Source organism: Scleropages formosus, chromosome 5 (assembly GCF_900964775.1).
Source record: "Scleropages formosus chromosome 5, fSclFor1.1, whole genome shotgun sequence".
NCBI classification, from domain to species: Eukaryota; Metazoa; Chordata; class Actinopteri; order Osteoglossiformes; family Osteoglossidae; genus Scleropages; species Scleropages formosus.
In genome coordinates this window covers 1,066,313-1,088,420 of record NC_041810.1, presented here as the reverse complement: position 1 = coordinate 1,088,420, position 22,108 = coordinate 1,066,313, and the positions used below count along the sequence as shown (strand labels likewise).

Here is a 22,108-nt window from a genome sequence, read left to right as displayed (position 1 = left end):
AGGCGAACTCGTGGAGGACAGGCCAATAGCAAGCGCTGGGCAGTACTCTTTACCTGTATGAGCATCCGTGCAGTGCACGTAGAGCTCATTGAGGCGATGGATACTTCAAGTTTCATCAACGCCTTGCGACGATTCTTTGCCTTGCGGGGACCTGCTAAACAAATCCGTTCTGACTGTGGAACTAACTTTACAGGCGCCTGCAAGGAGTTGCAATTACTCCTTACTGATCCTGATCAGCCCAACATCAGGAGGTACTTGGGAGAAGAAGGTTGTTCCTGGGTCTTTAACCCCCCTCATTCCTCCCACATGGGAGGAGTCTGGGGACGGATGATCGGTATCACCAGACGCATACTTGACTCTATGCTCAAGCAGACAAGTCTTTCTCGCCTCACGCATGAGGCATTGTCTACTTTGATGGCAGAGGTCACTGCAATCATTAATGCTAGGCCCCTCTGACCCATCTCTTCAGATCCAGAGTCGCCTTTTCTTTTGACTCCTGCTTCTCCCCTAACACAAAAGTTGTGTACGTACCCTCCACCTCCAGGGTACTTTGACGCCAAAGATCTCCACCGTCAACAGTGGAGGCAGGTGCAACATTTAGCTAACACCTTTTGGAGCAGATGGAGGCGCGAGTACCTTCCGACTTTGCAAAGCCGGGCCAAGTGGCAGGATGCACGGCCTAATCTTAAAGACGGTGACTTGGTCCTGCTTAAGGATAGCCAGGCGTAGCGGAATGAGTGGCCCATGGCCTTGGTAACAAGAACCTTCCCTGACCAGGATGGGAAGGTCAGAAAGGTGGAACTCAAGGTCGCAAGATCTGGGTCAGCTAAAACCTTTTTGAGGCCTGTCTCTGAGACAGTCCTACTCAGGAATGCTGAAGCAATAGACTGATCTTTATTCCCCTTGTTCTAGATAGTGGTATTTATTTAATACCAGGCAGGGAGTGTACTGTTCTGTGAGATATTTTTAGATTTGTTTTGGGTTTCTGCCACCTAGTGGTCATTTAGGAGAATAACGTTATTCTTTACGTTATTTCGTACTGTTACATTATTGGATGGATGGGCCACGTGACACAGGCGTGGATATGGTTTAAGAATCGGGAAGTGTCTTCAGTCGATGTGTGCCATGCGGTCGGCTTGCGGCTCCAGTGCCTTCCCTCCTTGTTTGTGCCTTGGAAAGCATCGCTTGTAAGTTGCATTTACGTTTTTAGTAAATTATAGTAGCGTGAATGTAATATTTACGTTATGTTAATAGTGTAGACACTCCTCCGTGAACCGCCACCTTATCGTGGTGGAGGGGTTTGAGTGCCTGAATGAGTCCAGGAGCTATGTTGTCTGGGGCTACATGCCCCTGGTAGGGTCTCCCATGGCAGACAGGTCCTGGATGACAGACGAGACAAAGCGCGGTTCAAAAACCCCTTATGACAAAAAAATCAAGGCGTCCGTTTACCCCGCCCGGTATGGGGTCACCGGGGCCCCACCCTGGAGCCAGGCCTGGGGGGGGGGCTCGCATGCGAGCGCCTGGTGGCCAGGTCTATGCCCACGGGGCCTGGCCGGGCTCAGCCCGAAGCCACAACGTGGAGCCGCTCTTCGGTGGGCTCACCACCTGCCGGAGAAACCATAAGGGGCCGGTGCGTTGTGATTTGGGCGGTGGTCGGGGCCGAGTGCCCGGCCGACCCAAACCTCGGGCGCCAACTCTGGTTTTTGGGACTTGGAATGTCACCTCACTGGCGGGGAAGGAGCCTGAGCTGGTGCGGGAAGTTGAGAGATACCGTCTAGATATAGTCGGGCTCACTTCCACTCACAGCTTGGGTTCTGGAACCACTCTACTCGATCGAGGGTGGACTCTCCACTATTCTGGCGTTGCCCAAGGTGAGAGGCGGCGGGCTGGTGTGGGCTTATTAATAGCCCCCCAGTTCAGCCGCCATGTGTTGGAGTCTACCCCGGTGAATGAGAGGGTCATCTCCCTACGCCTTCGGGTCAGGGAACGGTCTCTCACTGTCGTTTGTGCTTATGCGCCTAGCGGCAGTGTAGAGTACCCGGCCCTTTTAGAGTCCCTGGGGGGCGTGCTGGAAAGCGCTCCCACTGGGGACTCTGTCGTTCTACTGGGGGACTTTAACGCCCACGTGGGCAGCGACAGTGATACCTGGAGGGGCGTGATTGGGAGGAACGGCCTCCCTGATCTGAACCCGAGCGGTGAGTTGTTATTGGATTTCTGTGCTAGTCGCGGTTTATCCATAACGAACACCATGTTCATGCATAAGGGTGTCCACCAGTGCACTTGGCACCAGGACACCCTGGGTCGGAGGTCGATGATCGACTTTGTAGTCGTTTCTTCTGACCTTCGGCCATATGTCTTGGACACTCGGGTGAAGAGAGGGGCTGAGCTGTCAACTGATCACCACCTGGTGGTGAGTTGGATTCGATGGCGGGGGAAAAAGCTGGACAGACCTGGCAGGCCCAAACGCATAGTGAGGGTCTGTTGGGAACGTTTGGCGGAGGCCCCTGTCAGAGAGGTCTTCAACTCCCACCTCCGACAGAGCTTCAACCAGGTCCCGAGGGAGGTGGGGGACATTGAGTCTGAATGGACTATGTTCCGCTCCTCCATTGTCGGTGCGGCTGTTTGGAGCTGCGGCCATAAGGTCTCCGGTGCCTGTCGCGGCGGCAATCCCCGAACACGGTGGTGGACACCGGAAGTAAGGGATGCCGTCAAGCTGAAGAAGGAGTTCTATCGGGCCTGGCTGGCTCATGGGACTCCTGAAGCAGCTGACGGGTACCGACGGGCCAAACGGAGCGCGGCTCTGGCAGTCGCCGCGGCAAAAACTCGGGCTTGGGAGGAGTTCGGTGAGGCCATGGAGGAAGACTTTCGGTCGGCCTCAAAGAGATTCTGGCAAACCGTCCGGCGACTCAGAGGGGGGAAGCGGTGTTCCACGAACACTGTTTACAGTGGAAGTGGTGCGCTGCTGACCTCAGCTGAGGATGTTCTCGGGCGGTGGAAGGAGTACTTTGAGGATCTCCTCAATCCCTCCGACACGCCTTCCGTAGAGGAAGCTGAGGCTGGGGACTCGGAGGGGGACTCGTCCATTACCCTGGCTGAAGTTGCTGAGGTAGTCAAAAAACTCCTCGGTGGCAAGGCTCCGGGGGTGGATGAGATCCGCCCCGAGTTTCTCAAGTCTCTGGATGTTGTGGGGCTGTCTTGGCTGACACGCCTCTGCAGCATTGCGTGGAGTTCGGGGACGGTGCCTCTGGACTGGCAGACCGGGGTGGTGGTCCCTCTTTTTAAGAAGGGGGACCGGAGATTGTGTTCCAACTACAGGGGGATCACACTCCTTAGCCTCCCTGGGAAAGTCTATGCCAGGGTACTGGAAAGGAGAATCCGACCGATAGTCGAACCTCGGATTCAGGAGGAGCAATGCGGTTTTCGCCCTGGCCGTGGAACACTGGACCAGCTCTATACCCTCACTAGGGTGTTGGAGGGTTCGTGGGAGTTTGCCCAACCAGTCCATATGTGTTTTGTGGACCTGGAGAAGGCATTCGACCGTGTCCCTCGTGGCATCCTGTGGGGGGTGCTTCGGGATTATGGGGTTCGGGGCTCGTTGCTACGGGCTGTTCGTTCCCTGTATGACCGGAGCAGGAGCTTGGTTCGCATTGCCGGCAGTAAGTCAGACCTGTTCCCGGTGCATGTTGGACTCCGCCAGGGCTGCCCTTTGTCACCGATTCTGTTCATTATTTTTATGGACAGAATTTCTAGGCGCAGTCAGGGAACGGAGGGTGTCTGTTTTGGTGGCCGCGAGATCTCGTCTCTGCTTTTTGCGGACGATGTGGTCCTGTTGGCTTCATCAAGTCAAGACTTGCAGCGTGCACTGGGGAGGTTTGCAGCCGAGTGCGAAGCGGCGGGGATGAGAATCAGCACCTCCAAATCCGAGGCCATGGTTCTCAGTCGGAAAAAGGTGGATTGCTCCCTCCGGGTTAGGGGGGAGTTGCTCCCTCAAGTGGAGGAGTTTAAGTATCTCGGGGTCTTGTTCACGAGTGAGGGAAAAATGGAGCGGCAGGTCGACAGACGGATCGGTGCGGCGTCTGCAGTAATGCGGTCATTGTACCGGTCTGTTGTGGTGAAGAGGGAGCTGAGTCGTAAGGCGAAGCTCTCAATTTACCGGTCGATCTACGTTCCTACCCTCACCTATGGTCATGAACTCTGGATCATGACCGAAAGAATGAGATCGCGGATACAAGCGGCAGAAATGAGTTTCCTCCGCAGAGTGGCTGGGCGCACCCTTAGGGCTAGGGTGAGGAGCTCAGTCACCCGGGAGGAGCTCGGAGTAGAGCCGCTGCTCCTCCGCATCGAGAGGAGCCAGTTGAGGTGGCTCGGGCATCTGTTCCGGATGCCTCCTGGACGCCTCCCTGGGGAGGTGCTCCGGGCTTGTCCCACTGGGAGGAGGCCTCGGGGCAGACCCAGGACACGTTGGAGAGACTATGTCTCCCGGCTGGCCTGGGAACGCCTTGGGGTTCCCCCAGAGGAACTGGAGGAGGTGTGCGGGGAGAGGGAGGTCTGGAGTACTCTGCTCGGACTGCTGCCCCCGCGACCCGGCCCCGGATAAAAGCGGAGGAAGATGGATGGATGGATAATAGTGTAGACATTATTTGTGTATTTATGGGTATTTGTATTTAACGATATGTAACTAACGTTTAGTAATTAGTGTTGCTTTGTATTGTTTTAGTTTTACAAAAGACTGTACTTTCATGAGAAGGAAGACAACAGTAAAGGCATTCAACTTTACTCCAGCCTCTGACTTTCTCTGGAAGCTTGTTAGCCATCTGTCGATTTGCGTTAGACGCGCACTGAGGACAGAATAGAATCACTAGTTTTCTTTTCATGAGGCAGTCCTCATCATCCATCGACCTCCACTCAAAAGCAGACCAAAGAAATACTGACTGCGAATGACAAAATAGAGCAGCTTAAGAAATGAGAGAAAAAAAAACACAAAGCCACAGCATGTCACAGTCATTGGACAAGTTCTGGACTTCCTGGCACCACTGGAACCAAGGCAGATCAAGTAGGACCCAGTGCAATTGCTCCTTTGTCACGGTGTGTGGCAGGATTTGCAGTGGTGACTTTCAGGAGGGGAACAAAGGGGATCCTGAAGAGAAGCACCTTCACCATGAACAGTCCCTTCTACGCACACCTTCCTAGTTCTTCCTAGTTCTCTTTACCCTTGTTTTCCTTGAACAAAAAAAAAAAAAAAAAGAGTACACCTAAATAAAACAGATTCAACTGAAGTATGGAGTATCTGCACGTTCACACTTCGATAAGATGAATGCGTACATTTTACACTAATGCCACCTTGTGATTTTGGAGAACACAGATACTGGAACAAATCTGCTAGAAAACATTTTAAATACTGAAGATTTAGTAAATGGATACTGAAAAAGACTAAATTAAAGTCTGGAAACAGCAGCTGACATCTGTCCCTGTTCTCCAGCAAAGCCCTGTGATGCACATGTTTCTCCTGCTCCAGTCGGTCCACCTGATCTTGCAGCTGCTGCAGCTGTGCTTTCTTCTGGGACAGAATCTGCTCATTTACAGCCAGGGCATCATAGAAGCAGGACATCATCAAATCATCACACTAACAGTGTGGCTTGAACAAAGAACCAACAGTTTGATTAGTACAAGAACACTATTACACACACACACACACACACACACACACACACACACACCTTTAGAACCACTTATCCCATACAGGGTCACAGGGAACCAGAGCCTACCCAGTAACACAGGGCGTAAGGCTGGAGGGGGAAGGGGACACACCCAAGACAGGATGCCAATCCACCACAAGGCACCCCAAGCGGGACTCAAACCCCAGACCCACCGGAGAGCAGGACTGCAGTCCAACCCACTGCGCTACCGCACCCCAGAACACTATTATTGTCACTTTATTCTCCTTCTTACCTAGGCATTACAGTAAAACAAAAAACAGAAATGCCAGCAATAAAAAATTATCCCCCTATCATCAACCCACAGGCTGTCAGTTCACACAAACACACAGAGAAGAAGGACAGATACCTGGCACTTTCTGAGTTCTAGTCTGAGCTACAGGACAGTGATGTGGTGGGAATCCTGCCCTGCACTTTTGCAAAAACTTGGTGTGAGGATATGGATGACAGATGGAGGCAGCAGTGGAAAACTGAAATAGTTGTACCAAAAAGGTTTATTTTTCTTTACTTAAAAAGATGTACCTCAAAACACATTAACCCCAGCCAAATACGGTTTGCAATAGAGGCTACCAAGCAGTTGCTCTAAACTGGTCATGTATTCTGTTGTACTATGTTCAGTTGAGACAATGTTTCATGTTGTGCTGCTGAGGGTCCATACAAGTGAAAACATAATGGAATAAAAATAAAAGACATAAATAAGTTCCACATAATGAATAGTAAAAGGAAGGAATCGTTATACAATAGAGCAAATAGCAGGAAAATTTTGAAAAAGTAAGTACACTACAACAAAAGGGAGAGAGCAGTTCTGAGGGAGAGAGGGAGCTCATTCTACCAAATACAGTAAAAAACCGGAACCTACTGTCATTCAGTTTTCAACGTCTTCAGTGTAGGACCACCAAGCAGCCAGAGGTGGCAGAGCGTAGCAGTGTTTCTGCAGTGTTGTGAGTCATCAGGTCCTGAAGATATCATGGTGTAGATATTTTGACTATGTTGCAGGCTACAAGCACTCTTGCACTTGATCCCAGCAGCTACAGAAGGCCAATGGATGGAGGCGAGGACAGGAGATGCATGGGAAATCTTTGGTAGATCACACGTCTTGTTATGACATTTTGTATCAGCAGGAGGGGCTTGATGACAGAGGCCTGAAGGGTGTTGCAGTTGTCCAAGTAGGATATTACCATGACCTGGACTGGGAGCTGTGTAGAGTATGTCATGAGATATGGCTGGAATCTGCAGAAGTTTTCTTAAACAGGATGTATGCACAGGATAGTGTTATGGCTTCAATGTGTCATGCAGTGGCTTCAAGCAATTGTTAATAATTATTACTGGTTATCTTTATTGCTAATTGTTAAACCTTAATAATTGTTATTAAAAAAATAATAGTTGCACCTACTGAGATGATGGAAGGACAAGGCTAGGAGGCAACCATCATCACCCAGAACCTCCATGTGACAGGCCAAGAACCCAAGCAGAGTAGAACAAAGATGCAGGTTTAAGTAACCTTTAAGTAACAAGAATAAACAGTGGCCTCACCGTGATGAAGATAGAGGTGAGGTACTGTAGACAGTCGCAAAGGGTAAATAAGGCAAGCTAGAATTAGGCCATGCCAAACCTGTAAGACTGACAGCTGAACCTGGGTGCAGCCTTGTATTGGCACAGCGAGCCCCAGGCGCAGCTGACTATCCAAAGGACTAAATAAAATCACAGACTGGGAGGTGAAGGAAGAGGGGAGGAAGACATAGTTTCATGCTGTAAGTTGTTGACTTGAATGATTTGTACCATATTTTGGGTGCTTGCTATTGTGTTGCTGGCTCCCACTTGTTCATAGAATTGTGTTGTTATATTTTGGTTTAAGTATGATTAAAATAAATAAAAAGACCACATTAATTCCCCGCCTGGTCACTCTTTGGAGCTGCCAGACCTTGCTGTGCTATAGGTATGTAGAGGAGGCTAAACATTAATGTCCTGAGTTTAGCACCAAGAAGAAGACAATCAAGTCAGAAATAACTAATTTCTTGCTTAATACCTTCAAACACATATACATCAATAATAAAATGGACACAGCATTAGTCCAGTTTGGTTTTAATTTTGATGCATATTGTCAAGTGTTAAAGTGCAAATTTACATTTTAACAAGTTTAAAAGCCCTTTTTATTCTAAAGTATGAATCTATCTTCTCATAAAAAACAAAGGTAAAAGTTTGTTACCAGCCACTTTATATGGATAATTTTAATGAGTTGGTTTGAAGCTTTGGGCACAAGGACCTTCAGACTGGACTGTCAGTCACACATTGATTCCAGAACTGCAGAGGATCCTCCATCCTCTACATCATCATAGTCAGTGGGGTCAGGAGCAGGAGGTCCCTCCCCAGGGGGCAGTGTGGTCAATGCTCTCTCTCCTACAGGGAGACACAATGACTCACATCCTTGTACACACAAGAGATGAGCACAGTAGCCAAACACAGTACTCAGGTAAAAGTACTATTAAGTTTCAGATTAAAAAAAAATGAAGTCACATTGATTAAAATTATGCTGTTAATAGTCTGAAACAGCAGAAATATGAACTGCAACAATATTAAGTTTCAAAAATCTTTTCAGTAAATTAAATCTCTAGTGCAAGTAAAATGACACTGTTAAGCAGACAATGTTGTGAAGAACTACTGCTTTTGGACTCTCAGGTTCTAGGTTTCAATCCCATTTCCTGCTACAGTGTCCTTCAGCATGGTACTAACCTCAACTGCTACGTTAAAAATCACCCTGCTACATAAATGGGTACATAACCAAGTTGGTTATTGCAATAGGCTGTTTTTGTGGGAAATTTTCAGATTCAGAACATGATCTGATACCTTTGTCCAAATCAAGTTACAGTAATGTACTTTTGAATATAAAACAGTGACAGAAATATAATGGTGTATAAGTACTTTTTTCTTTACGGATGTACTGAAGACAAAGTAAAAATAAAGCAGTGGTACAGAACCCTGAGAAAACCAGATTTAGAAAGACAGAGTTGACAAGAACATGGTGGTGGACAAAAAGCATGTTCTGCACCATCATTTGTCTACAAAGAGAAACACACCTGGTAACACAAGTGGACTCACAACATCATCATAGTCCTCCACTGTTTCTTCTGTCCCCATCAGTCTGGAACCTGGAGCAGAGAAGTCACTTGGTTCTGTAGGGATTTTAGGCATCACAAATTTATACTGTGGTGAAATACTTTTATTGTCATAAAAGAACCTTCAGTTTTTCAGAACTCTTCTAATGACCGCAGACAAATTCTAAAGCAAAAATTAACAAACTGGACTGGAATGATCTTTAATGTAATCCAAAAATTACACACTCAGTTAAAGACCCAAAGGATCAATACATATTCAGTTTTTATATTTCAAATTTCCCTCCCAACACAATGAACACATTCATTTGTTTGACAAACTACCTGGATTCTGTCCCATGGTAACATCATCATAGTCCTCTGGTGTGTCTTCTGTAGACAGCTTCTCTGTAACAGAGAAGAACCACTTGTGTCTAAAAGCACTTCTAAAGTGTCATTTCCTCTCACTCTACTGCCTGCTATGGTTCACAGAACGTACTCTATTGGATTATTGGACACCTTTCACTGATACCGATGAATTGACATATTAGGATGACGTGAAGCTCCCAGCACAAACCTACCTGACAAACCTCCTGCACTCTTCTCTACAGGAAACGCATCGTCATAGTCCTCTGGCTTCTCATCTTTCCCTGCAAGGAAGAGATGTTCAAGATATACACAGACTTTATTCACATTTTTCTATACATACTCTTATATACGTAAGGAGTAATAAGAAAATAAAAATTGCATGTGTCTTTTTATTATGATGAAAACATTCTAAATTAATAAGGAGCAAAAACACAACAAATATACAAAGCAGTCATGGTCAAATGGTACCCATTTGAGCATCAGCAACAGTCCCAGTTTAATTAGAGCGCACACACATACACACACACTCAGTGACAGTACACAGACCACAAGCCCCCTACCTGAGAGGGGGTCTCCCTCACTGTCCTCCACGTCTTCATACCCAGAGGGCACATCCTCAGACAGGACACTTCCTGTGAAGGAGACACACACTCAGTCCTGTCCTCAGACAGAAGATACATGAAGTTCTCTCTGCTGATGCCTCACACACTGAGAGAAGACAGGATGTGTGAGGTTCGAGCAGCTAACGCCCACACCCAGGAACGCTAACTGACACTCTTATCACCAACATCCTCTTCCTCCCTATTGGCTGCTGTCTCTCGTCTGGAGGGTTTACAGCATTGCAGCTGCAAGGTCCTCGTGTGGTTTTTCAGCTCTGATCACATGGTTCCAGATGGAAGCCCAGCAAGAGGAAAGTTTCATACCTGCGAGACTGATTTTTATCTGCAGGTGGCATCATCTCATACACAGAGATTAGAAATATGCAGCAGTAACCGATGGAAAATTGTGGTTTTCAGCAAAGTTTCACATTTTGAACACTGTACATATGAGACTATAATCCTGTGTGCTTTCACAGTGTTGCTGCCTGCAGATATTCAGGTTTATAATTCAGAATTTAAGTTTTTCTGTTTAATCCCTTCTTGACAGCATGTATACAGTGTTTATGTACTCTATATACCTTTAAATAGTGTAGTACTTACATTATCATGTACATAATACAGCAGCATGTAAATTATCTATCATGACAATATTTTTTGACTTCTCCAGTGAATTTAAAACAACTCAGACTGGGCAGTTGGGGGAGAATCTTTAGTAAATGCAAGTAGATACATCCGTTGTCTCCTGGATTGTGGACTAGCTGAGAGTTACACAGCAGCTTGTGTATCAGACATGGCTGAGAGCAGCACACCGACCACTCAAGGGATAGTTCTGGTTGCCTCCCTGTTCATCCTGTACAGCTTGGACTTCAGGTAAAACACAGGGAAGTTCTCAGGTGATACAGCAATAGTTGGGAGTATCAGAGATGGGTAGGAGGATGAGTACAGAGGCCTAGAGAAGGATTTTGTTGAGTGATGCAAACCGAACCACCTGCAGCTCGACATTGGAAAGACTACAAAGATGGCAGTGGACTTCAGGAGTGTCACGCCCACACCCACAAGCTCGGCGACAGCACCTGTTGCCGATTAGCATGGCAAAGGGTGCGGAATCTACAACGCCGACCTACTTGGCTTGTGCATTCAGCGTTCTGTTTCCCAGTACCATAATCCCTGCTTATAGTTCCTGATTCTCCTGGCTTTTTGAACTTGGCTTGTTCACCCGTTTACGGAGTTTTGCTTCGCCCCTTGGAAGACACTCGCCTGTTCCCGACCTCAGTCTCTGTTTGCTCCTGTGTTATGGCACGGAAATAAAAGCACCCGCACTTGGTTCCAAACCCTACCTCCTGTCTCCCATCCTCGGCACTGACGAGGAGGTCCAGTTGTATAATTTACTTTAGGATACATAATATTTCTAGCTGTTTGTCCTTCTATCTCTATTTCCTCATTTCCGAATATAAAAAGGACAGTCAGATTTTTCTCACCCTTTCTGAGACCTCTGTATGTCTCTCCCCTGGTCAGGTTGTATTCTATCTCCTCGTAGATGGCCTCATGTAGAGGCGTGAGACCCCCCTGGTACAGGGCTGTGGGGCAAAGACAAAAAGACATAGTGATATGAAACAGTATTAGTCATTACATTTTATCAAAAGATCCTAATAATTTAAAATATTCCATATTCATGCTGCTTGTGCGTGAAAAGTCATGTGATCAGCGGTGTTCCTCTGTACCTCTCTTCAGCACCCTGTTCTGGTACAACTGACCAGCGAGCAGCACTAGCAGTAGGAAGAGAAGAGCTCCCAGTACCAGGAAGACCACAGCAGGGATGGACAGTGGGGACGGTGGACTGGGTCCAACTGAAAGACAAACACACAGAGAACTGAACAAGTTCCTGTTGCAGGAAACAGAAGTCATGTAATTTAACTTTACACTCTACACAAACAAACAGGAAGGAAAAATACCTGGTTTTACAGTGGTTGTGGTTCTTTGTGGAATTGCTGAAAAAACATTATTTACATGTGATTTACAACAATTTTTATTATTACTTCAATCAATTATACAAACACAAGGCATGAACACTATTCATACTTTACCTGTTGTAGTTGTGCGTTCGGAAGGTATGACTGAAAAATAGAAGCAAAAATTCATTAGACACATGAGAGAAATGAGAAATTCCCCATTATGTTTTTAATGAAACCAGTCTAAGTTGTATCTCTAATTAATAATCTAGATCGGCAGTCCCAACCTATTTGGCACCAGGAACCGGTTTCATGGAAGACAATTTTTCCACGGACCGGGGGGATGGTTTCGGGATGATTCAAGCACATTACATTTATTGTGCACTTTATTACTATTATTATTACATTATAATATATAATGAAATAATTATACGACTCGGATTCTGACTTAAAGCCTGCCACCAGATGCAGCTTGATTGTCACTTGCCACTCACTGGTCAGGTTTTGATATGAGTCTGCAAGCAATTGATTTATTATGGTCTCTCTGCAGTCAAACCTCTCTGCCAATGTTAATCTGTATTTGCAGCCGCTCCCCAGCACTAGCATCATCACCCCCTCAGCTCCACCTCAGATCAGTGGCGGCATTAGACTCTCATAAGGAGAGCGCAACCTAGACCCCTCGTACGCGCAGTCCACAGTAGAATTCGCGCTCCTATGAGAATCTAATGCCACCTCTGATCTGACAGGAGGCGGATCTCAGGCAGTAATGCGTGCGATGGGGAGCGGCTGTAAATACAGATGAAGCTTCGCTCGCTCGCCCGCCGCTCACCTCCTGCTGTGCGGCCCGGTCCCTATGAGGCCGCGAACCGGTACGGGTCCGCAGCCCGGGGGTCGGGGACCCCTGATCTAGATGACAGCTGTACTCTCTAATAAAGCCTCCAAGTCAAAATAAAGAACTATGAATAAAACCAAGAGGCCCCAGACACAACAGCAACCAAATATTTCATTAGTGTCAGAATTTACCACATTGTATTTAATACTTCTGTTATAGATTTGTTCTTTAATTTATTCTGCTGTTAATAACTCCCTATATTGTTGAATGTAGTGAAGCTGACAGGCAAATCTCACCTTCACAGGTGACACCAGCATCCTCTTTATGAGAGCAGGAGGTCGTGTGGTCCTGAAGAGAGTGAGGACAGTCCAACAGGTGGAGTTCATCACCCCTGCACTTCACCTCATTCAGCCAAATGGGGCCATTTCCTCGCCCAAACGCAGCATTTCCATGAGCCTCCTGTGCTGCCCCGCAGCCCAGCTGTCTGCAGACCACCTCGGCGTCACTCATGTCCCACAAGTCATCACAGATGGTCCCCCAGGAGCCCATATACCACAGCTCCACCCTTCCTGAACATGTTCTGTTGCCTCCCTGAAGTCTCAGGGGCAACTGGCCTAAGGAGGTAAATAAAAACTGACTGACCACAGAGCATCAGGTAGAGAACACATGCGAAGGTAAAAGAGCTCAGTGAACATCATAGATCATCTTCTCTGTGCTGAGATACAGCAGCACAACATGAAAAAATGTCTCAACTGAACATAGTACATCAGAATACATGACCAGTTTAGAGCAACTGGTGAATCCTATGACTTTGACAAAGTCCAATAGATAGTTAGACCAATTAGTCTATACTAAGATTATGAAGGAAAAAAAAAAATCACTCCACACCTGCCCAGTGGGATGACCAGGTCAGGCTATTCTACACTGGATAAAGTTTTGTGGTAGAACATAAATATGAACATAAAACTTGACTGCCAGACTTATTGAACCTTAGTGCTATGAACATACTGTTATTATTCAGGAGAAATTAAATGTTAGATAGATAGATAGATAGATAGATAGATAGATAGATAGATAGATAGATAGATAGATAGATAGATAGATAGAACCTTTTCCATGTGAAAACAACAACTCTGTAGTTTATACCAACCAGTACTAGTGTATCCATAAACTTGAACTTCACACAGAGTGAGGAAGTCAGGTCTTGGGAGGACCACGCTGACATAGCGACCCGTCATCCCATTACACTGGAAAGAACTGGAGTTCCCTGCTGGGATCCAGGTGATCACAGCACATCTGAAATATAACATTCAACATAAACAAGCCATTATATTGCAAGTATTTTGGATTTTGAAAGATGTTTAACATTCTACATATGTTAAACACATTTAATGGTTCACGTGTTTTTAAATATTGGCCGTTAATATTGGTAACACTACATACAAGGGGTTCTGGTTGCCATTGTCATCCAGGGAGTTTCCAACACGAATCTCTGCCCCATTGATACTCTCAGGACAACAATCCCCTCTGTTGGTGATGGTCACTGAGGTCACTGTGTACACATTGTGCAGGTCCACTCTCCACCACGGTTTGGAATCCTGCTTAGTGTGAGTGCAGGACCGCTCTGCATACTTTGTATTTCTGTTCCCATCAATAGCTTTGCCAGCAGCACCATTAGAGTCGAACTGGGACGACTGAGTTGCTGTTCCCTTCAAAGCAAAATTTTCTTCTGGAGAGAGAGGATGTGGAGAAAAGTAGTTCACATTATGTGAGTGATTCTACAGATCCTAGAAAATACTGCAGCCAAAATATTTTCCATTTAATTCCAGAACTACATCCAGTTTGCCAAAGATTTTCTTCTGATAAAAAACGTGTGACATTTGATAACTATTGAACAATTCATTTAGATTGAAAGACTCACAAAATCACACAGAGAGGTAAGTATTTTCTAAGCGTACACATACTACAGCCGGTATAAAGAGGGACTCTTGAAACTGTAACCTTCCATGTCTGTATCCACTAAACTACCATCTGCTATTTTCCTACACAAAGCAGGTTTAACAAAAAAAAACTCATCGTACATTACGAACTAATAACCAGATGTTTGCTGTAATGATAAAAACTAGACATCTTCAGATACAGATGCCTCAATTTGTCAATTAATATGACACTTGGTCCAGCAGTCAGGCTGTGAAACTTTGTTTTACTTGTTTTATTGCTTTTGTTTTTACGTGTGTTTGTTCCTTGAGCGAATTTACATCATTTCAATTTCCTTATATGCGCAAACAGCCTTGGCCTTTAAAGTGATCTTATCTTAGAAAAACAGAACTGATTTTAACACTAATGTGGCCTTTATCGTACAAAATTTTAACAAAACAGTTATATAAATAAATACACACACACACACACATTTTCAGAACCGCTTGTCCCTTACGGGGTCACGGGGAACCGGAGCCTACCCGGCAACACAGGGCGTAAGGCCAGAGGGGGAAGGGGACACACCCAGGACGGGACGCCAGTCCGCCGCAAGGCACCCCAAGTGGGACTTGAACCCCAGACCCACCGGACAGCAGGACTGCAGTCCAACCCACTGCACCACCGCGCCCCCTTGTATATAAATAAATATTACAATGTTAATAATTTTTGTACTCATACGTTTACAAGTAATACTGGCAACTTCATCCTCGCCACATTTCTTCTCCCCCCAGTAAGCAGATGGACACTGCCACAGTGTGGAGTCATGTGGGCGACATTTGAAATTATCCAGCCAGTTTGGAGCGCCTTTCAGTCGAGATCGTGTATTAGAAACAGTTCCACTCGTTCCGCAGTTGAGTTGTTGGCATATTAGACTCGTTGTGTAGGTGTCTATTTGATTGAAACACACATTTCCCCAGGTTCCTTTATAGTAAACCTCCAACTGCCCAGAACAGCCTTCAGCCAGTCTCATCTCTTTGTACTCTGCAAGGAAGTGGACAAACACTTGAAATTAATAAGTACACAAAATATGTCATCGATTTGAGAATGAAAAGTGGTCCAGTACAAAAAATGGCACAACCATTAAAACCATATTCTATTTTTTACTTATAATACCCCAGTTCAAAGCAATCTGAATAACATTGATGGCTCATGTATTCATTATTCATTTAGCTGACACACACACACACACACACACACATTTTCAGAACCGCTTGTCCCATACGGGGTTGCAGGGAACCGGAGCCTACCCGGCAACACAGGGCGTAAGGCCGGAGGGGGAAGGGGACACACCCAGGACGGGACGCCAGTCCATCGCAAGGCACCCCAAGCTGGACTCGAACCCCAGACCCACCAGAAAGCAGGACTGTGGTCCAACCCACTGCTCCACCGCACCCCCCCATTTAGCTGACACTTTTAGTCAAAGTGATTTATAGGGACAATTCAATTCCACCACTTCACACTCAAGTTTAAGATAAAGGCCTTTCTCAAAGGCAAAACAGCTGCGAGAGGACCAGCAAAGGTTTGAGCAACGTTTTACAAAAAAGTTGAATTTATTTAAAAGTGCAACATGAAGACAGCTAAGTACCAACCTGAACAAACCACTCCCACATCCTCCTTGTGAACGCAGTCATGTTGTCTCTGCTGTACAGTCAGACAGTCCCACAGGGACGACTCGTTCCCAACACAGCGCACTTCACCCGGCCAGATGGATTCAGTTCCTGGACCAAAAGAGGTGGAGCGGAGAGCCGTCCCACAGTAGAGCTGTCTGCACACCACCTGAGCATCATTCAGGTCCCAGGAGTCATCACACACTGTCCCCCAGGAGCCCTGGTGGAACACCTCCAGCCTCCCTGCACAGCCACCCTCATCACCCACCAGCCTCAGGGACCTGTGTTCTGGGAGAAGGTACACAGGGAAGGAGGTTCCATGTTTTTGTAAAACAGAATTAACATAAAATATCCAGTATAATCAATTCATATCCAAACAACATTATTTATGAATGTACTGTATAATAAGTGATTAGTACTCACTGGAACATTCTATGGACACGCGTGGGCTGGAAGTGCAGCTGAGTGTTTGTGGAGCACTGCAGTTGACCAGGTGAGATTCAGTCCCAGAGCACTGATACCCTGTGAGACACACATCAGTGTCCCCTGTCCCAGACAGGGAGGAGCTGTAGATCCTCACTGCAGAACCACAGCCCAGCTGTCTGCAGACCACGGAAGCCTCCCTGATGCTCCAGGAGTCCAGGAGAACTCTGCTCCACGTGTGCTGGTAGTGAACCTCCAACTGACCCTCACAGCCACTCTCTCCAGACAGTCGGACCGTCCCATTGAGGCTGGAGAGAGTTGATCCTGCAGAAACATCAGAACCTCTTACAGGGTGTCTTACAGCACCAACAGTTCATTCTGTGTGTAGCGTATTAGTTTTACAGTCAACGGATCTGATCTACAGAAGATTGTTTCTATACAGACATGTGACTGTGACCCCTCTCCTATAGTACAGTGATGAGCACAGAACTCCTCACCGGTACAGATGACTCCTGCATCATGTTCATGAGAGCATGGAGCTCGGTTCCATGAAGAAACGGCACACTGGGACAGGTGTGTCTCCTTCCCCTGGCACTCAAACACATCAGCCCAGACAGGGCCGCTGCCCTTTCCAAACCAGGCCTGTCCTGGCACTGCCACAGCGCTCCCACAGCCCAGCTGCTGACAGAGGACATTGGCTGCTCTCAGATCCCAGGATGCATCACACACTGTGCCCCACTCAGTGAGGTATTGTAACTGCACTCTGCCGGAGCAGCGGTCTGGACCGTCCACCAGGCTGGAGTTTGTGTACCCTGGATAAAGTGCAGTGGGATTAGAGAAAATTAAAATACAAGAAATATCAAAAGACAACACACTTTATATAAGCTGACAAGTAACACAAATATTCCAGGACATCATATTACTGATTACTCTTAGAAGATACATATTTCAGAATAACTGTTAATATTCAGAAACATTTTCTATTTAATCTTACACCATTACCTCCTTTTACTGTTTATACTGGGAAGTAAAAAAATGTGAAGTTGTCACTTTCACTTCAAAGACACTTGAAAAAGACACTTACAAAAACATTCCAGTCCCACGTCAGTGTCATGAGTGCACTTTGTCTCCTTTGTGGATGATCTCACACACTGACCAAAATTATGTTCATCACCTCCGCACTCAACCTTGTTCTTCCACACCCGGTCGTCCCCTTTACCAAAAACTGCTGCTCCCTGCACCTGTACAGGTGTCCCACAGCCCAGCTGTCGACACACAACCTTTGCGTCCTGGAGGTCAAAGTTGGGGTCACACACTGTGTACCATGAGCCTTTATGATGGAATTCTAGTCTCCCAGAACACGGATGAGGTCCCCCTGCCAGGCGTACAGCTAAACCTGAGAAGAAAAACAGCAGATCTATGGAAAGCAAAACCATCACTGGTTCTGTTCCAAACATGAATCCCTTCCTGTACATAAAGAGACAGTTATGAATGTATGGAAACACTGGAATCTAACGGGAAACACAAATCTTTCTGTGTGTTAAAGAAAAGTGGAGACATTGAAAGATCCCTGTTCTCATCACACTGAGCAAGTAGCTGAACATGAAGAGCTCAGTCAGTAGAGGAACCTGCATTTGAACCTAACAAACACACACACATTGTATTCAAACACTGCTGGGGCTGATATTAAAAATTAATATGTTCCATCCATGTACACTTTGAGAGGCCGCTAAACTCGTCCCAGTAACAATTCGTCCAATTTTATTTATTCAAGAGAAAAGAGTGAAAATAGCCAGAACAACTGGTGAAACTAACATTGCACCCAACACTGAGCAGAAACACAAAATCGACATAGAAGATACACACATAACACACAGTATTACATTAATTAATTTAACTTGAACACCTACTAAGTTGTAGGAAAACGCCGACAAATCGAAACAACGGAGCGACAATTAGCGAGCGAGTTATTGACCAATAATCGATAAATTATTGAGAACACAAAGCAGAGACATGATTTACACACCGACAGTTTTACTGGCAGAAAACTGTGGAAAAGAAAAGGGGCAAGTAAGTAATATAATTATACTATAATTGTCAAATTACAATGGAACAGAAACACTGACTGTAAATCCTCTTCGTCACTGATGTAAAACTAACTTTATCGTCCTCATGAGAATTCAGAAATTCATGAAATAGATTAATTATCACAACAAATTAGAACGGACAGGAGAAATGAACGGAACAAGAATAAACTTCAACAAGACAGAGGAAAAGTCTCCTACCTGAGCAGATGACTCCAGCGTCTTCATAATGTTTGCAGCCAGAAGTAACCCTTGGTTGTCCACACTCCTTCAGTGTAGATTCTGACCCACTACATCCCAGATCCTTCCAGATCTGCCCTTCTCCTTCTCCAAAGCGACCGTTTCCCAGTGTTGCTACAGCATCTCCACAGAACATCTGTCTACACACCACTGCCGCATCCTTCATATCCCAGTTATCATCACACACAGTTCCCCACTGTCCTTGATGAAAAACCTCCACTCTTCCCTCACAAGGACTGTTTCCGTTCACCAGCCTCACATCACTGTCTGGAAGAAGAGACACAGAAACACTCCAGTGGAGTCTTTTACATGTTTCAGCTCGAGCTTCAACTAAGTTTCCAAAAAGCTGTACTTGATCAGAGGGGGGTGTGGTGGCGCAGTGGGTTGGACCACAGTCCTGCTCTCTGGTGGGTCTGGGGTTCAAGTCCTGCTTGGGGTGCCTTGCAATGGACTGGCATCCCGTCCTGGGTGTGTCCCCTCCCTCTCCAGCCTTACGCCCTGAGTTGCCGGGTAGGCTCCGGTTCCCTGTGACCCCACTTGGGTCAAGCAGTTTTGAAAGTGTGTGTGTGTGTGTGTGTGTGTGTGTGTGTGTGTGTGTGTGTGTGTGTGTGTGTGTGTGTGTATTTGATCAGCGATACAAGCAGATTTGAAACACACAGTTAAATGTAACAGATGTAACAGCGTGTGAAAGAAACACAAGAGAGATCAGTGTCATTTTTATACCTGTTGGCCTTTTACTGCCATTTCTCATTGTTTGTTTTACCTGAAAATTCCAGTGTGCAGCAGGTCACAGTTTTATAACCGAAAACATAAAATTCTGATGTACACACACACACACACACACACACACACACACACACACACACACACACACATTTTCTGAACCACTTCTCCCATACAGGGTCACGGGGAACCAGAGCCTACCCGGCAACACAGGGCGTAAGGCTGGAGGGGGACACACCCAGGACGGGACGCCAGTCCGTCACAAGGCACCCCAAGCGGGACTCGAACCCCAGACCCACCGGAGAGCAGGACTGTGGTTCAACCCACTGCGCCACCACACCCCTGTGATGTACACATTTAAATATATATGTAATACTTTTTTTAATTCAGTGAATGAATTTCAATGTAAATATGAAAATGAGAACTTGAAAACAAAATATGCCACTTTCATTTACAAATCAATCGTCAAAAAAATCAGTAACAATAACCCTGATTAAGATGAAAAATATTGTATGCAATACATATTAATATACTATATATACATAGACTTATTACATATTATTATATGAAGTACATATTTATTGAAGAAGCCAGAAAATAATTTTCTTTTAACTGAGCCTAAAGATTTTCACATTGTTTAGAACTAATAGATGATACTGGTACATGGCAAACACAAAATAGGACTAAATGATACATGTGTTCTACAAGTTCAATTTTGTATTTAATTTTTTAAAAATTTAGTCTTTGTCAGTATAAATAGATCATTCAAATGCTGTGAAAACACATAGACAGATGTAACTTTGCGCAATAATTTTGTGAATACTGAAAAGTCAATGAAAACGGCTTGTCAGATTTATTATTCTTCCCATGTTTCAATCTTTAAAGCATTTATTGACAATAATTAAATGCTATAATTTTGTTATTGCTACCAAACTAGAAGAACAACTGGCAGCGTAGTGGTTGCCTTTGGATCCAAAAGTTGCAGGTCTGATTCCCTCCTCCAACTATAGTCCCCTTGAGCAACATATTTACCCTAAATTACACCAGTAAAATTACTCATCTGTATGAATTTGAAAGTAATAGCAAGTACCTTAACACTGGAAGCTGCTTTGTAGAAAAGTGTCAGCGAAATGAATAAAGACATGAAGTCAACATTTTTGGCGTTCATCGAAACTTTAAATTTCAGAAATTCTCTATCTTATTCTTTCTGTATATTGATCTGCATTACATGATTCATATTTTTAAATTATTTTCTCTGATTTGTGATTTTATATTGCACAATTTCATGGAAATCATACTATGGTAATAATGAATGACAACAATTAATTTATTTCCATTACATGCCCTGCGGGAAACTAACATGCTGTCTACATGTTATGCGTCTGTTTTTGGCTCTAGACTACTGCAGACCTGACCTGAACAAGCAGGTAATAATAATAATAATAATAATAATAATAATAATAATAATAATAATGATGATGATGAATAAACTAAAGATAATATGTGTGATTTGAAAATAATTTGTTACTTCATTGCTTAGCTTTTATCTAAAGCAGATAATATTTGACCTATGTACATATGAACTACAGTATTTTGTTGAATTAGTTCTACAGCAGCAGGGGAATGTGAGGGTTGAACCAGCAACCTTCCAAGTAACAAGTTCATGTCCTTAATTGTCACACTATTGCACACATAAAGAGTTTGTTCATTAAATATAAATAGGGTTTATCAAGAGAGAGAAACATTCTCAGAATGAACACATCTAACACATTTTTCCCCAATTACAAGAAGTAACTAGATGTAACCAATGATGTAAAAACAAACACATACATCAAAATGTAGATAAATAAAAACAGAAATAAACAGCAGAACCATAGTATCAACTCTGAACCATCAATAATCGTTAACTACTTGTCCTGGTGAGGGTCACAGAACACCAGAACCTTTCCGGAATCACTGCGTATAAGGATGGGGCAGGAGAACACCCTGCATGGGACACCAGTCCATCGCAGAATAACCACAAACACTTAGCTGGATTTGAACCTCCACCCAGAAAAACACAGGTGTTGCGAGGTAGCAGTACTACTTGTTACACCACTGTGCTGAAGAGTATCAAACTTTAAAATGAGATAAAAACTGAACTGCACTGTATCCTGCAGGTGTTACAGTTACAACTTTGCAGTGTCACTCAATTACTTCTTACCAGTGTTTTACTCCCAGACAGTAACATAAACACACATGTAAAATTCACACAATCACTTGTCATCAGTGTTGCTGAAAGTTGTATTTCATGTTAACTGTTTAAACAGTCTCCACAATCTGCTGACTTTTCAGAATGTCATCCCCTGACCCACTGAGCTCTGACCTATGAGAGGAGCCCTGGAGCAGAAGTAAAACACGGTACTTACCGGCTGTGGTGGACAGGAGCAGGGATGAGAACATGAGGATGAACAGACAGCTCTCCATCTCCATGAGCACAAACCAACTGTCCTCAGAGCAAAG

At 45.1% G+C, this 22,108-nt stretch overlaps 1 pseudogene; it reads right to left on the bottom strand.

Moving 5' to 3' along the window:
• The window catches only part of LOC114910568 (deleted in malignant brain tumors 1 protein-like), a 53,982-nt pseudogene extending 31,874 nt beyond the window's left edge, over positions 1-22,108 (bottom strand).